This window comes from Suncus etruscus, chromosome 3 (assembly GCF_024139225.1).
Source record: "Suncus etruscus isolate mSunEtr1 chromosome 3, mSunEtr1.pri.cur, whole genome shotgun sequence".
In the NCBI taxonomy this organism is placed as follows: Eukaryota; Metazoa; Chordata; class Mammalia; order Eulipotyphla; family Soricidae; genus Suncus; species Suncus etruscus.
The window spans coordinates 96,164,002-96,182,421 of NC_064850.1; the positions used below are offsets into that span (position 1 = coordinate 96,164,002).

Below are 18,420 nucleotides of genomic sequence, written 5' to 3' on the forward strand. Positions count from 1 at the left end.
AGTTATAATGTGGAAGCTTTATTAAATATTACTTGTATAATTTTAGTGAGAAATGACTTGTATTTAGATAAAGCAAGCGAATTAGAAGGGATTTTTTTTTGGGGGGGAGGGATTAATTAACTCCTGTTAGGGGTTACTTCTCACTGCAACTAAGAGTCATTCTTGGCAGTGCTTGTTGAAACCATTGGGGATGGATGGGGTTAGTTACATGCAAGGCAAATGCCCTACCTGATAACATCCCTAGGTGATTTTTTTTAAGTAACTAAGAGTCAGATAAAGTTGCTTAACATTAATAACGACGACAACTGTAAGTTTATATTGGTTAACTTAAAACTTTTTCTAATATTATAATAGCTAATACACCAAGTGTGATGATCACACTGATAGACAAAATATATTAGCAGCTGTTTATCTTTCTGTTCTTTGTTGCAGGAAAGTATAGTTCCATTCCATTTTGTCCAAACATGATATATTATCCAGGAACAAGTTAAAAAGAAGAGGGAATGGTTCCAGAACACATTTCTGGGAATTACGTCTTGATAGCTGCTTATCACATAACAGGTCCCTGTTCACATACTCATTGGTTGAGAAAAGCTGTTAAGATCATCAGCACCTTGTCCAGAATCATGGTACACTAAAGTGATGCTTTGGCCAAGAGACTCAGAATCCTCAGAAAATTGTCATGTCAAGTCCTCTTGTGTGTGTTTGCAGTTTATATGTAAATCCTTGTACTCAGTTTGGTCTCCAGTTTTAGACTCTGGGTAGCTGTTTTTTTTTGGGGGGGGGGTCTTGGATGGCCCATAAGTAAATAAGATTTGGTGCAGGAAAGATAGCACAGCAAATAGATTCGATCCCCAATATCCCATGTGGTTTCATGAGCATCACTAAGTGTGACCTCAATAAAAGCAAACAAATGAGTCATTTTGTGATAAAATAAAATCATTTAACACAATATAGTTTTCAGCTTGTATCAAATATATGTCATTAAATTTATTTTGTATTTGGATCTTTCTGTGGTAATTATGTCATTTTTGTCAAATAAGGCTTTCAAAAATTCTATGCTAATAAGCTTTAGACGCAGGGGTCTCAAACTCAAATTACCTGGGGGCCCGCAGGAAGCAAAGTTGGGGTGATCCTTGAGTGCAAAGTCAGTAGTAAGCCTTGAACATTGGGGGGTGTGACCCAAACAACTAAAACAAAACAAAAACAAAACAAAACAAAAAAAGATTCCTCTAGGGCAGGACCACAAAATGTTGTACGGAGAGTTTGAGACCCCTGCTTTAGAGCTTCCAAGAAATAGGTAAACTCTGCAAATGTAAAATTTAGTTAGAGTGAAGAGAATTAAGAACATGTAAATGGCAAAATAAGAATAGTACTTTAAAAGTACAGTGTTCTATTAGAAAACATTAGAGATTCTTCTTAAGTGTATTAAAAATAAAATATTGTAAAAAATCTCTGAATGTAAAAAATTGACGAGATAGAGTAGTCATTATAAATGAGGCTTAAATTTTTGTTTTGTTTTTTATTTTTGGGCCACACCTGTGGCTCTTGGGTTACTCCTGGCTCTGCTCTCAGAAATTGCTCCTGGCAGGCTCTGGGGACCATATGGTTGCCAGGATCAATAGGGGTCTGCCCTGTGTTGGCTGTGTACAAGGCAAAATGCCTTACCGCTGTGCTATTGCTTTGGCCCCTTTAATTCATTATTGAAAGTGTATAAAATGTCTTAGCAAACTAGGAGTAGGCATACCTTTTTTAATCTAGTAGAGGGCAACCATATGCACTGTTAGTGAATGTCTTACTCATATGTCTCGTACTGGAAAATTTGTCTTGTCCTTTAAAGAAATCTGCAATTAAGATGTGGTGCAGCGGGAGGCGAGTGTGCTGGTGTCTGCGTTGTAGCTCACCTGGCAACAGGGCCAGACTGGCCATTGGGGAGGACTGGGCATTGTGCCGCAGTTTGGGCACTCGGGCTTAAAAAAGTTAGCTATCACTGTTCTACGCTATTATCAGTCCATGAAGGTTAATACCATTCTTCAAAACTGGATAATAATTTAGCTGGATAATCTTGGTGGGTTACTCAATTTAGAGTTTTTATGATACCACATTCCTCCATATTTTTCTGATGCAGAGTCTCATTTGTTGGTTCTACTAATATACTGGATGATAATTTAATTTGCTAGATCTGCTTATATAAAGTCTTAAGGACTTTCCTTTGTATGTAAATTCTTTCTTTGATTTTGCTTCTTTCAATATTCTGTCTTTTTTTTTTTTTTTTTTTGGTTTTTGGTTTTTGGGCCACACCCGGCAGTGCTCAGGAGTTACTCCTGGCTGTCTGCTCAGAAATAGCTCCTGGCAGGCACAGGGGACCATATGGGACACCGGATTCGAACCAATCACCTTTGGTCCTAGATCAGCTGCTTGCAAGGCAAACGCCGCTATGCTATCTCTCCGGGCCCAATATTCTGTCTCTTATTTTCTGTCTGTTTTACTAATATTTAGGCTCCGTAGTTCACCCAGCTTGTTACTAAAACTCTTCTACTCTACTCTCCTTACTCTGTTACTCTACCCCTCTACTCTGTTTACAAAATGTGTAACAACAGGATGAATTTATCCATTGGTTATTTGCCAGATTCTGTTCTAAAACTGCTTTTGGGGGGGGGTGTTTGGGCCACACCCGGTGATGCTCAGGGGCTACTCCTGGCTGTCTGCTCAGAAATAGCTCCTGGCAGGCACAGGGGACCATATGGGACACTGGGATTCGAACCAACCACCTTTGGTCCTGGATTGGCTGCTTGCAAGGCAAACACTGCTGTGCTATCTCTCCAGGCCCCTAAAACTGCTTTTCAAAAATGATCACACTCTAGTGTCACGTGAACGTATTAAAAGCTACAGAAGCTTCCAATTGTCATGTTTGTGGCCTGGTTCTCAAAGGTGCCAGTAAGAAACATCAAAGACATAAACCTGGAGAGAAAGCTCAGTGAGCTGAAGCACATGATTTGCATGCAAGAGGCCCAGTTAGATCCTCTTAGAACCTGCTAGAGTAAGACAAGTAAAGAAAGAGGGAGGGGGTTGGAGGCTGAGGGAGATTCGAAGAAAGGGAGTCTTGAGTACAACATGTCTTGGATTTTTCCTGGTTCACTCATATTCACCCGATCCTTTGGCCTCTTGGATCTTGGTCCTTGTATTCTTCAACTCCGGGAAACTCTTATATCCATAAAGTCTTTAACTACTGTTTCTTCATATTTGCCTTTCTTTTCTTGAAGGACTCCCATTTATTTGGGGGGAGGGCAGGTTAATCTGTCTTTACTCAAAAAGCAGTTACTCCTGGCAGCCTTTGAGGCCCATATGGAATGACCATATGAATTGCTAGGGATTGAACCTAGGTTGGCTGCTTGCAAGGCAAGTGCCCTACTCACTGTAGTATCTCTCTATGGGTCACACCCGGCAGTGCTCAGAGTTTACTCCTGGCTCCATGCTCAGAAATTGCTCCTGGCAGGCACAGGGGCCATATGGGACACTGGGATTCCAACCAATGACCTTCTGCATGAAAGGCAAATGCCTTACCTCCATGCTATCTCTCCGGCCCCTTTTCAGACATTTTTTATCTTCTGTTTTCTAGCAATGTCCTCATCTTGGAGCTCCTTAATCTTTTACTCAGTTATTGTTATTCTCCTGTTTGGAATTTCTGCTAAGTTTTTTAATATCATCTATCATGCTGCTTATTTTTGTCATTTCTGATTGTAGTAATTTTCTCATTGCAACTCAAACTTTTTGTGCTTTTCTGACTACTTGTGCGATATATAGTTTTAGTTCAGTAAACATCATAGTCATGGTGTCTAAAGTCTTAAGTGTCTGAAGTCTTATTCTAAAGAGTTACTGGACTGTTTTTGTTTTTTTTTGTACCTTCAGTATATTTTATGTGGGGGGGGGTTTGAGCCACATCCAGTGACATTTAGGGGGTTACTCCTGGCTATGCGGTCAGAAATCGCTCCTGGCTTGGGGGATCTAACAGTCCGTCCTAGGCTAGTGTGAGCAAGGCAGACGCTTTACTGCTTAGCCCCTTCTGCCCCTTCACTCATTTTTATTCTGTGAATATGGTGGTCTTCTATGTGTCTGCCGCATTGGTTTTCTAATGCTGTGCTGTAGATCTGTCGTTTTTTTTTGCAGGTAATTGCTGTTGAAGATGCTAAAGGATTAATTATGCTGGGGGTTGCTGTCTTCTGCCTATTTTCACTGAATGACAGGAAGTATAATTGTTAGCAGTGAGGAATTTGCAATAGTAGATCTGTTGTGCAGCCACAAAAATCGCAATGGCTATGTGCTTCAGAAGCTGTAGTCAGTGCTCATATATATGGCACAGGTCATGTGTGGAGGCTGTTGGACCTAACTTGAAGGAAGGGAGGAGCTCTGCCTCCTGTTTGAGAGTAGCCCAGGGATGTCATCCATCTCACCTGGCTGATAGAGTAGCAGGCAGGAACTGTGGTTTGTGGTATAGGCCCATTAATAAGATGTAAGTCTGTTGTTTAGTTTTTGAAGTCTTAATGAGGTATGAGTATTTAAAGTTGAGAGAACTTCAAAAGCTGAAGTTATTGGGGCTAGAGCGACAGTATTGCAGTTTTTGTTCTGCACGCAGTCGATCCATCTTTGAGCCCTGGCATTACTGGCACTACATGTGATCCTTGAAACCCAGTCAGGAGTAATCCCTGAGCATCACTGGGTGTACCCCCCAAAAAAGAAATGATAAAATTGCTGTTTCCTCAGAGTCTTGTAGACTAGTGAAGTGGGAATTGTACAGTTTGGTTGACTTCTCATCATGCCACATTCAAGTTCCTTGAATATGTCTCCCAGATTGTTACAGGTGTACTAAAATAATCCCCCACCCTTTGTATTTGAATGTTTGAGCAGGGGTTTTGCTAGCTAGACTTCCTGAGCAGGGCAGGCATGAGCTAACCTACCAGTAAATTGCAGATAGATCTGTCTGTCTGTCTGATCTGTCTGACTTGCCCATCTATCTACTGTTTATTTTTCTACCTGTCTGTCTACATACATACATATTGTCATAGAAAAACACAAATAATTGCAGTGACGCGTTCCAGGTAGATATACACTGTTCAGCTGCATTGAAAGAATGAGTAATCAAAAGAGGGGACAGACACGTGTCCCCTTTGCCTCAGGCTTCCTTTTTCACCCTCAGTGAATGCCAATGGGGATCTCAAGACTGGAGGTAAGAGAGAAAGAAATAACTAGGGACCTGGAGGAGCAACAACTTTTTAAATGGTTGACACATTTTACTCGCTTTCTGGATGCTGTAATAAAATATTAAATCTTAAATCTTGAACATAGCACACTCGTGGATGAGTACTGTACCTTTGGGGATAATGAAACTCTGAGCTCCCCCTAGAGGCCAAATGATGATAAACAAGCATCATATCAAGGTATCTGGGGGAATTTAAGTGTACTTTTTAAAATTCTAGGTTTTTCATCTCCCCATTCCCAGTTTTTATGAAGGTGCCTTGGTTTCTAATACCCATTTTGGTTTCTTTATTGGGCTTGGGCCACAAACAGCAATGTGAGGGATAATTTTTAACTGCATGCACAGGACTCGGGACCATATGGGTTGACTGTGTGCAAGGCAAACACCCTACCCCACTGCACTATTGCTTCAGCCCCTGTAATACTGTTAATGATAGTTTCAGTCATACATGGTTCCACCAAGACAATCAAACACTGCCACTGTCCTAAGGATCCCTTCTACACCTCATTGGCCTTACCCTTTATCAGAAGGCTAGCATTTTACAGGTGTGATTTTTACAGATCCAGAAGGTATTTTTTTCTATTTGGGAGCCATTAGTTACTTTTGAGAATAAATTTGGGTCACTCATTCTAATTAGCACATGTGGGGACAATCTTCAGACTTAGTGATTGCCATCTAGAGTATTACCAAACAAAAACATCAAAATCCCACATCGTAGTGGAGGCTCATAAATGAGTGACAACAATATCAAAACAGGAATTCACTTCTGTGATGTTTCTGCTTTGAAAATTTTGACATAGATCCTTGGTTTTGATTTTTTTATAAGGGCCATACTCAGCAGAGCTGGACATCAGAGTCAGGACATTACACATTATTTATATGTGCTCTTCTCTTTTAGCCATATTCTAGACTATTAATTCCCTTTCCCCCCTTGTTTAAGGCATTGGGTAGTGGGGTTGGATTCTAAATTCTGGGGTAGAACAGGCTCCTTTTGTTTTGTTTTGGGACTACATTTGGCAGTGCTCAGAGTTTACTCCTGAATCTGTACCCAAATGACTCCTAGTGGGTTCAGGAGAACAAAATAGGTGCCAAGGATTGAACTTGGGTTGGCTGCATGTAAGGCAAGTGCCTAACTCGCTCTGCTGTTGCTATAGCCAAGACTCCTAATTTTAAAGAAACAAAGGTTATCAGGATATTTGGTTCTCATGCTACCTTGAAAAGCAAGTCACTAGAAGTAAATTCAAGAACTCAAGTCACAGGCAGGTGTTAAAACACTGGAGAATAATATATATAGTATTGTTTTGTTTACTTTTAGGGGCTTCAATGATTAAATGAAAATTCTAGGATGGAAATCTTAATAATGATTAAATATTCCAAGGGTGAACATTAGTTTTGGTGCCAGCAATTGCTCCTTTTGTTCTCATAGTCATACATCTCTTGAGAACCCAATTAAATATTTGGTTTTTGGTCAACATCCACAATGTTCAGGGGTTATTTCTGGCAGGGCTTGGACCATATTGGGTGCTGGGGTAGGGTAGGCTGCAAGCAAGGCAGGTTCCCTACCCACTGTACTATTGCTCTGGCCCCTGAAAGTTATTTGTACAAATTTACAAAAGGAGTCAAGTCATATTTGATCTGGTAGTATTTAAAATATATGAAGTCATATTCTTTTTCAATTTCAAAAGTGCTTTAAGCAGCATGCAAAGGACCTATGAACTAACCTGCTATGCAGTATAATAGTGATTGAACTCCAAATAATGCATGCAGAAATACCCTTCTTGGAAGGGAGAAATTTAATACCTCCCATTTTCTCGCCCCTCCCTCCCTCCCCTGTGATCAATAGCTCGTGACTATTCATATGTTTTCTAAGGAAGTTATTCAACTATTCTTTGCCAGTTACCTTAATTTGCAGCATGGTTATGTATAAACTACCAAATGACCCGAAAGTGCCCTAAGAGCAAGATATCTGGGTCTGGAGCCATATACAGTAGGTATGGCCTGCCTTCCTTCCTTCCTTCCTTCCTTCCTTCCTTCCTTCCTTCCTTCCTTCCTTCCTTCCTTCCTTCCTTCCTTCCTTCCTTCCTTCCTTCCTTCCTTCCTTCCTTCCTTCCTTCCTCCCTCCCTCCCTTCCTTCCTCCCTTCCTCCCTTCCTCCCTTCCTCCTCTCCTTCTCTCCCTCCCTCCTTTTCTCCCTTCCTCCCTTCCTTTTAGTTTTTGGGTCACACCTGGCACCGCTCAGGGATCACTCCTGGCTCTACGCTCAGAAATCGCCACCACCTGTGATCTCTGTGCTCAATAAAAACCGGTAGTTCTGGCAGGCAGCAGGCTCGATACTTCGTTGAAGACTGCTAGACTGCATATGTTTCACACTCAGCCTAATCTGGATTATTTCTTGTGGGACCCTGATTCAGACTCGGGCTTGGAGATACAGCACAGAGGATGATTTTACAGTCAGACCCAGAAGTCTCTGGGCTCTCAATAAGCTATTTGTATTCCTAAAGAACAAAATGACAGGATGCTTGAACCAACCTTAAAATGTATACCACTAAGACACTGGCATTCCTTGTTAAGATTAAAAATGAGTAAGTTTACAGATGTGTCTACAGAGCTATTTCTGAGCAGCCAGGAGTAACCCTTGAGCACTGCCGGGTGTGGCCCAAAAACCAAAACAAACAAACAAACAAAATTTATCTGTAGTATTCTGCTATACTTGCCACCTCTTCATTAATTTTTATTTTAATTAATTAATTGAATTAATGCAATTAGTTTTTTTAATTTAATTTTTTTTACTCTCATTGGATATATCAGTGAACTAACGAGACACGAATGGAGTGGGGTATAAACATAACTTTACTAGAATTTGGAGTGTACTAGTTTAGTGAAGGAAGCACTCATGGGATATAGATTGAATGCTAGGTTGTACTTCAGAAATTTTATGGTAGTCCTTTAGAGAGTTACCTACAACAAGAAAACTTTTGAAGTACCAGGGGTGAGATGCCAGTATATTATTTTGCTGGGGTGAATTTTTTTAAAATTTTTATTGAGACCAATGTGAATTACAAGTCTTTCACTGTTATATTAAGGTACATAATAAGAGTTGAGGTAAAATGTTTATACAGTGTTTAATACAATGATTGATTTCCCTTTAAAGGATATAATTCTTGAAGCTTTGATTTAAAAAGTCATATCAACTGCCATAGATAAAAAGTTTCAACACCAACTAAAGTTCTGTTGTATTGCAGGTAGGAAAGATAGTACAGTGGGAAAGACTTTGGTTTGGTTGTCTTGCATGCAGGCAATTGGGGTGAATTCGATCCCTGGTATCCTTATGGTCTCCTGAGTACCCTCAGCAACATTGCAGATTCAAAACGAAACAAAACAAAGGTTCTGTAACCCCTACCTCGCCCTGATTTCTTTTCTGTTCCATTAACCAGGCCTTTTCCAGAGTGTCAGATACTGAAATTACAGAAAATGCAGCCTAATCTTATCTTCATTTGGTTAGCATCTTGCAGTTTAGACTTTTTCTTTGGTTTTTTTGGACCACACCCGGTGACGCTCAGGGGTTACTCCTGGCTATGCGCTCAGAAGTTTCTCCTGGCTTGGGGGACCATATGGGACGCCGGGGGATCGAACCACAGTCTGTCCAAGGCTAGCGTAGGCAAGTCAGGCATCTTACCTCTAGCGCCACCGCCCGGCCCCAGTTTAGAATTTTTCTATTCTGTTACTGATATATTTCTCTCTTCTCTCTCTCTCCCTCCTATTCTAACCTAATGCCTGGCTTTGCCGATCTCGGAGCTTTGCTGATCTTGTACTTGGGTGCCTTGCAGTGCTGCAGGTCGAGCCCAGGACTCCGACCCGACTACTCTCTCGCTTACTCGTTTGTTTCTTTTTTTATTGCTATGAGATATTTCATTGTATGGATATATGCCAATTTTGTTTATTTTCCCCAGTTCTTTGGGGCTGTGTTTATTTTTTATTTTCTTGCCACATGGGGGGTGGCACACCCAGTGGTACTCGGGGTTTTTATTCCTGCTTTGTGCTCTGGGATCATTCCTAGTGTTGCTGAGGCCACATGGGGTGCCAGATAATAAACCCAGGTGGCCCACTTGCAAGGCAAGCTCCCTGCCTGATAGTCTCTCCAGCCATATGATTAGTGGTTTTCTGAGGGGCTGGGAGTGTTTTCAGGATGCCTGTGATTAGTTTTGACAAAGTAGCTGCGAGCACGTGTGTCCAGATTTTTATGGCATTGTGTTTTACAAATGTTGGTTTTAACCTCCCCCCCCCCACCTCTTCACCCCTCATTCACACAGAACATGTGCTTTGCCATTGTGCTGCATCCCTGTCCCAACTTCAGGCACTGTTTGTTTTTTTTTTTTTGTTTTGTTTTGTTTTTTAACAAATTGATTCCCATCAATCAACTGAATCGTACCTGATTTGTCCTTTTATTTTTTTTAACTTATAAAGCATTTAGTCATTGGAATCTGTAGAAGTATAATTGGAGTATTGGATTAATAGTCTTTTGAATATGTAGTGGTATCTCATTACTTCTCTTTGTAAAGATTTTATTTAACATCAGAATTTCTATATCACTGTATAACTAATGAATGTTGCCCATTTGTCTCTGTAAGTTCTCATACTGTGGTTCCATGTATAGTCTATGTTGTATAAGTAGAATAAAACATGATTTTATGACTTGGTTTCTTTGCTCCTTTGTCCTTATCCCCCCCCACCCCCATTGTGCAGTGCTCAGAGGTTACTCCTGGCATGTTCAGGGGGACCATATGAGATGTCCAGGTTCAAACCCAGATGGGTCACATATGAGGCAAGTACTCTGCCTGCTGAGCTATCATTCCAGTTGTGACCTTCAGTAAACATGTGTAAAATAGGTATACAAACCAAAACATTTACTGAGAAGTCATAAAAGACTTTATTTGAAAACAACTCATGAAATAGTGTCCCACAGTCTAAAAACTAGGATTGAGTGTAAGGAAAGTTCTGTACAACATATTTATAGTGGTGCTGACACACACTGATGCTGGTGTGACAGTCTGTTTCTCAGGGTCTGGCTGTTTCATTAGTAGTCAATAGGCACAGCCCTAAAGTGATAAAGTGGAATATGGAATTCTAGCAAGCTAACCTTTTCTCTTGCTACCTTTTCTGTTGGTTTTTGACTGATGGTTTATTTAATCATAAATTAATCATTTTTACACAAAATGTGAGTGCATTTGCACACAAATAATACATTGAGTACATAGTAGTACACGCTGGTGTCCATCTATAAGGTCCTGAATGAATCTTTAGTGCTTAGAAATCAGCTACTACTGGCTCTCTGCTTTAGGGTTGCTCCTGGTGCCAGGCTCAGGGGATTGACTGGACTGCCAGGATCAAACCCAGCCTCCTGCTTGCGGAGTGTGCCCCTGTGTCCAGTTTCGAGGTTCTCATCTGTTCATTTATCTTTGTTTCTTTTATTTGTTTTTGTTATGGTTATATTTTTTTAGTCTAAACTTTCAGTGATTTTTAGAATGGGTAACACTGTACATTGAATAATGGATTTTGTTCTAGCAGATAGTAAAGTCCATGGAAACATTTTGGTCTTTTCCAGTTTGTTCTTAAGCTTTGTTAGGACAAATTAATTCTTCAGTGCAGATTGCTGCCCTTTAGTGATAATGTTCTGAGAACAACTACTGTTAATAGTTGTGCTATCTTTTTTTTTTTTTTTTTTTTTGATTTTTGGGTCACACTCGGCAGCACTCAGGTGTTACTCCAACCTCTACACTCAGTAATGGCTGCAGGCAGACTTGGGTGACCATATGGGATGCCGGGATTCGAACCACTGTCCTTCTGCATGCAAGGCAAATGCCCCACCTCCATGCTATCTCTCCGGCCCCAATTTATGGGAGCTCAAACTCTGGGGTTGGTTCTGCTGAGGCTTTGTGCTCAGCTCTGTGTTTTACAAAGGGTCTGAGCAATCTCTCTGTAGAGTCTTTTCTCTCTGTACTCTGCCCACAGAGTCACTGTTGTTTTCTGTAAGTGGATCCCAGTTCTATCTTCACATCTTACTGTGTTTGAGTTCTTTCTGATTTATAGGATTTCCCAGGGCAGTGTTTGGCAAATAGAGGACTGAGTGAGTTTCTCACACTCATAGCCTAAAACCCTTTGTTAGTTTGTTCTATTTTGTTTAAATCATTCATAGCGAGAATTAAGTCTAAATTAAGGTTGTTTATTCCCTCCTGGCTAGAAGCAAACTGCAGATTTGAAATTTGGCTGTTTGGCTTGTGTGAAGCCTCAGAGAGCCTGTGTGTTTGTGCCATTCTTCTGTCCCAGCAACAACCCCCCCACCACAAGGGGGGGGGATTATTGATATAGCAGAAATATTGTTTGAGTGTGCCGGTTAAGGGGACAGGCTGCAGTGGTTGTCAGAAACTGGGGATATTTTGTGAAAGGAAAGTTAACTCTGGTATTGGAATATTGAATGCCTCAAACAACTGTATATGAACAACTTTGTAAATTACAGTGTTTAAGTAAAGTTAAAGTCAATGAAAAAATATTTGGGGCTGTTTGGAAACCAAAAAGAGTACAGTGAGTGAGCTGGAGCACCTACTGTATGTATATACTAGACTATTAGCTGACCCGAGTATAAGCTGACCCCCTTAATTTTACCCTGAAAACTCGAAACTTGGGGACTCGAGTATAAGCTGAGGTGGAAAATGCAGCAGTCAGTGGTAAGTTTCAAAAATAAAAATATATACCCAAAACAATTACAATAATTGAGGAGTCAGTAGGTTAAATGTTTTTCAATATTACTGAAGAAAAACTGTAAACTAGCAACAATAACTTTAAAACTTTAAAGTGCTGAAAACCGTAGTTTAATTGATAATCAAGCTAAATCACAAAGGTTAAAATCCTTCAAAACTGGATTCCTCCCCCTCCTCATCTGTATGTCCAAACAGAGCTTCAGCTGTATTTGATGTGAGGGTATCAGCATAGACATTGTCTTCATCACTGAGTTCTCAGATATCATCACTGCTATTGGTCTCATACAAAACGCAGAATATTGTGGCACACAGTTCAGTTCAGCCACCTACCGCTTTGGCCCAGCCGAAGCACCACCACCTCCAGCAGACCGCAGAAGACAACTGGACACTACATGCATTTTATTTACATTTTATTCAGTAAGCGTACCGAATCAAATAACCTGTATGACCCGAGTATAAGCCGAGTTCAAGTTTTGAGCACAAATTTTGTGCCGGAAAAACTTGGCTTATACTCGATTATATATGGTCTTTTGCATGCAGGTTGAATCCTGGCACATTTGTTCCCTAGCACACATCCCATATGGCTCAAAAACAAACAAAAAAAGTGATTTATTCTTTTGACTTATGCCTTTTGAAAGAGGAACTGCTTGCTTACTGTGCTTTTTGTTTTAAATCACTTTTATTAAGATATGGGGCTTTACAGTACCTGGCATGTCATTTCAGCAATATGCCTACTGCCTGAGGCCCCTTTCCTCCCACCAATAATCTAAGGATCCTTGATCAGCCCCCATGATATCTCAATTCTTTTTATTTATCATTTGTTGTTTCCTTAGTTATTCTTTAAACTTAACATTTGGGATGGGTCTCTCCCTCCCCTTCCTCTCTCTACTTCTCTCCCTCCCCTCCCCATTCTTTTTTAGGCATTGTGGCTTGCAAATACTATTACTGAACAGTATCATGTATATCACTTTACCTCCTTACAATACCCAGTTCTTGTCCAAAATGATCATTTCCAACTACCTGGCTTTTCTTTTCTTTTTCTTTTTTTTTTTCTTTTTTTTTTTGGTTTTTGGTTTTTGGGCCACACGTGACTTTCAGGGGTCACTCCTGGCTATGCGCTCAGAAATCGCTCCTGGCTTGGGGGATCAAACTGCTGTTCTTCCTAAGCTAGCGCGTGCAAGGCAGACAGATGCCTTAAGACTGGCTTAATTTTATTTTATATTTTGGGAGTTTTGGGTCACACCCTGCCTCCTTATGGGATGCCAGGATTCCAATCGCTGTCTGTACTGTGTTGGTTGCCTGTGTCGGTTGTGTGCCTTACTGCTGTGCTATTGCTCCGGCCCCCTGACTTAATTTTTTAAAGACAATCCAGAGTTCTCTAGAGGGAAGAAGAGAGGACTTCTGGAATAAAATTTGTAAAGGAAAGAATTTAATCAATTGATGTGGCTGATTTTAGAATTGAATGCATCTCTTTTTAAAAATAATCTTACTATCCAATTATATTAAATACACTAGAGCAAGGTTGACAAGAATTTTCTTAAAGATTAGGATAGCAAATTTCAGTCTTCAATCCTGCTGTTAACTGTAAAAAGAGCTAAAGACAGTTTAATACAAATAAATTGCTGTGACTAGGTTCCAGGAAAGTATTATTTATAGCTGAGGAGATAACTCAGAATTGAACATATTTTGTTATTAGGTCTTTGAAATAAGTTCTTAATTTTCATTATTTAGCTAACGCAGTATAATTATATTTGTACTAAAGTTGCTTTCTTTCATGTGACTTACAAGAGCAAAGTCCTAAAATGAAATTTTAGAAATCAATGTGTAATTCTCATAAAGCACTTCTAATAATGCAAGACTTATAGTGATTCAGTCACTTTTTTGTTCATTTTTGGGGCCATAGGTACTACTCAAGGTTACTTCTATCTGTGGTGGTCATAACCCAGTGATGCTTGGGAGATTTTGCCAGAAATTGAAGCTGGGTCTGCATACAAAAAGCATGCACTCAGCCCTAATTTGGCTACTTAATATGTGTAGCAATTACTTATGTATAATATCTATGGTTTCTCCCTTGTCAGTCTTTGTACTGAGAGTTATATATTTTATTTTATTTTTTATTTATTCTTGGTTTTTTTTTTGGCCACACCCATTTGATGCTCAGGGGTTACTCCTGGCTAAGCACTCAGAAATTGCCCCTGGCTTGGGGGGACCATATGGGACATCGGGGGATGGAACCGTGGTCCTTCCTTGGCTAGTGTTTCACCGGCCCTATATTTTATTTTTTGACAGTATGATTTTTGTCAGGTTCTGTTTATTGTAGCACATAAATAATAGAGAAGAGAGGGTAACCAGGAGGAAATGGTCTGTGCTCCTCAGTAAAGTGAAAATGGACCAGAACAAAATATATATAAATATGGCAGGTAGGGCATTTGCCTTGCATGTGGCTGACCTGGGTTTAGTCTCTGGCACCACATATGGTCTACCACACCCTTTAGGAGTGATCCAAGAGCACAAAACTAGGAGTTAATCCCGAGCTCCATCTCCCGTTTCCCATTTAGTCCCTTGTACATGCTAGGATTAATTTCTGAGTGTAGAGCTAGGAATAAACCCTAAGCGCATTCCTGGGTGTATGGCTCAAAAAGCATTCAATCAATAAACTCATAAAAATATAAAACTTTAAAAAGGTTCCCGCTTCAGCAGCACATATACTAAAACTGGAACGATACAGAGAAGATTAGCATGGCCCCTACGCAAGGATGACACGCAAATTTGTGAAGCTTTCCATATTTTTAAGCATGAAATAAATGGATCTAACCTAAAAAAACTTTAAAAAGAACAGTAATTAATGCTGTTGTTGGCGTTTCTACCACTGCCACCTACCATTCCACCTTTTAAAAAAGCAGTTAAAGACAAAGATTTAAAATCTTCCATTAGGGGCCTGAGAGATAGCACAGCAGTAGGACGTTTGCCTTGCACATAGCTGACCCCAGGACAGATTCAAATCCCTACATCCCATATGGTCCCCCAGCCTGACAGGAGCGATTTCTGAGTGCAGAGCCTGTAGTACCAGAGCACCTCTGGACATGACCCAAAACTAACTAACTAAACAAACAAACAAACAAATAAATAAATAAATAAATAAATAAATAAATAAATAAAATTTCTTCCCTAAAGTTGGATATTCCTGTTTGGGTGGAGGTTTGTTTTAGAGCCACACCTGGTTGTGCTCAGCTTGCTTCTGCTAAGGAATTATTTCTGGCAGTTTGGTGGGCCATATGGGGTACCTCAGGCCCCATTGTGCCCTCCCTTCTCCTCTTCCTCCCTTTCAGTCATCTTTCAGGCTCAGAATATTTATGTCATATTTGCAAATCAATGCACCTGAAATTGCTTTACTGACTTAAGGGTAGTAGAGTAGTTGACTAATGTTCTAAATATGAGACCTTTTTTTTTTTTTTTTTTTTGGTTTTTGGTTTTTGGTTTTTGGGTCACACCCAGCGGTGCTCAGGGGTTACTCCTGGCTGTCTGCTCAGAAATAGCTCCTGGCAGGCACGGGGGACCATATGGGACACCGGGATTCGAACCAACCACCTTTGGTCCTGGATCGGCGTCTTGCAAGGCAAACGCCGCTATGCTATCTCTCCGGACCCGAGATCTTATTTTTAGTTAGCTATATTAAGATGTTCTTTTGTAAAATTAATGGAAGTTTAAAATTACGAATATCACTTAAAAATTGGTTATTTGGGGGAGGGCAGAGTATAGAGTTGTGGCTTTGCTTTTCATGCAGATGGTTTGATCCCTAGCACCCTATTATATAGTTCCAGAGCAGGAATAATTTATGAGTGCAGAGCCAGGAGTAACGTCTGAGAATTACCAGGTGTGGCCCAAAACCAAAAAAAAAAAAAAGTATGATCATTAGAAAAACATTTTTGAGTAGTAGGTTTCAAACTCACAGATAAACTAATATCTGGCCATTGTGGAAAATACTTTGGTATATGGGACACTAATTTTATATCCGACTTCCCTTTTGCAAATTACAGCTTGCTTAGAGTAGTGTTTGTGTACACTGGGGTGCACCAAAAGGTTGCTGGAGGAAACTTACCAGTATGTATCAATGTGTTGCAAGTTTCCCTCCCTCTCTTTATCCTGCCTGTTAGCAAATACATTTAAGTTTTCTTCCTTATTATAGCTTGAGTCATAGACTTTAGTATTGACTCTTGTAGACTCTTGCAGGCAGGGTCTTGTGTGTGTGTGTTTAGGAAGTTGGGCCATACTTCACTCTGCTCAGCTTAGTTCTGACTGCTCAGTACTGGCAGAGATTCGGGTACTCTGGTACTCGGTACCAGATGCAGTGCAAGGGATCAAACTGGAGTTGTCTGCATACAGGGCAAACACTTTAGAAGAACTCTCTGGCCCTTGATATATTTAGTTAGCTTACCTAAAATGCAACACTAAAATGACCAAAACCCTTGATCATTGATTGTCCTTTCATTATTACCAGGCCCATTTCCTCTCCACTTTTCTGTAGCGGCATTCTCACTTCTGTAATCAAGAGCCTGGGGTTTGATAGTGTTCTTCGTTATTCATTCCCGAGTATTTTCCTTGGATTTATAACTTATTCTTCCTTTTCATATATCATATTTTTGTAAGATATTATCAGTCCTGGCATTTCACACTCTTTTTTTTTGTTTGTTTGTTTTGGGACACTTAAGAAACTTTCTGGGGCTGGAGAGATGGTGCTAGAGATAAAGTGTCTGTCTTGCAAGCGCTAGCCAAGGAAGGATGAGGTACGATCCCCCAGCATCTCATATGGTCCCCCCAAGCCAGGGGCAATTTCTGAGCCCTTAGCCAGGAGTAACCCCTGAGCATCAAATGTGTGTGGCCCAAAACAAACAAACAAACAAACAAAAAAGAAACTTTCTAAAACATCCTGTATAGGGGCCGAAGCAGTGGTGCTAGAGGTAAAGTGTCTGCCTTGCAAGTGCTAGCCTAGGACAGACCATGGTTTGATCCCCCCGGCATCCCATATGATCCCCCAAGCCAGGAGCGATTTCTGAGTGCTTAGCCAGGAGTAATCCCTGAGCGTCGATGGGTGTGGCCCAAAAGCAACCTCCCCAAAAAAATCCTGTGTAAACTTTGATTTAGTGGGTACTTTTATATATGGTATCTCTCATACTTGCACATTTCATATATTAAAATCATTTGGAGGTAGACAGATCACCAAATAGATCCTATTTGAATTTCATCAAATAAGCCAGGAAAAAAATTACCTATCTGAAATATGACATTAGATGTGCTATAAAAATCCTCAAGAGTACTCTAAATTCATTCACCCATTTCTGAAATAAAATTTCTGTACATTATTCAACTACACTAGTTTGGGACTATTAATTTTTTTAATTGTTTGTTGGCTTTCGGGAAAGTTTATAGTTATATGTATCGAAGTCTTAGGACTATATAAATTGAGGAAACTAACTTTCAGTCAATATTTCTCTCCCATAGGCTATGTGAAGTTGGTTAAGTTTTATAAGGTAAATCTTTGAGCCCCCCCTTTATGGATGTTCAGCATTTTTTGATAAGACCTGTTGTTTCTAAGATTCCTTATCCTTTCCCAAGATAAGAATCTCTTATTCTGGGGCCGGAGAGATAGCATGGAGGTAAAGTGTTTGCCTTTCATGCAGAAGGTCATCGGTTCGAATCCCGGCGTCCCATATGGTCCCCTGTGCCTGCCAGGAGCAATTTCTGAGCATGGAGCCAGGAGTAACCCCTGAGCACTGCCGGGTGTGACCCAAAAACCACAAAAAAAAAAAAAAAAAAAAAGAATCTCTTATTCTTTGAAAGTTTTGCACCCTTGCTGCAAAGTTTATTACCAAAGCTAGTTTACAACTAGACGAAGAGAGTTCGACCTCCCCATCACTGAATATATAAGAATTGATCCATTTAATAACAAATGTCTTATTTTTATTTTTGCTATTATATTCTGTAATAAATTATTGGCCCCTTTCCTGTGAACCAGTTAAATCTTTAGTTTGTAGAATTGTGCCTACACCCGTATTATTTTTCTGTCTTTAAGAATAAGATAAGTATGAAATTTTTACCATCACTATACCACTTCAAATCTTTTTAGTACTTTTATTATAGTATCTTTACTGACTTAGTTATCTCTGAAATTTTCTTCTGTCCAGTTCACCTAAGAAAAATGGGTTCTCCCACCGCACACACTTACCCATCAGAATTCTTCAGTTCTTTTTTCTGCGTGCCCATTTCCCCAGTTTCCATTGCAATGTAGCAGTGAGGCTAGTCCGGCTAGTTGACAACGTCAATCACCAACATACCCAATATTAAGCTAAGGTTTAGCTATGACAATTCATCCATCTATTTAACAAAGAACCAGTTTCTTGAATTTAAGTGAAAA

General features: G+C 40.1%; 1 protein-coding gene and 1 non-coding gene across 5 annotated transcripts in view; both read left to right on the plus strand.

Moving 5' to 3' along the window:
- The window catches only part of PPP2R2A (protein phosphatase 2 regulatory subunit Balpha), a 102,316-nt gene that overhangs the window by 48,736 nt on the left and 35,160 nt on the right, over positions 1–18,420 (plus strand). The window lies entirely within an intron of this gene.
- Positions 14,693–14,799, plus strand: LOC126005776 (U6 spliceosomal RNA). Its single transcript, XR_007494811.1, has one exon. It is a non-coding gene; the product is annotated as a U6 spliceosomal RNA (small nuclear RNA).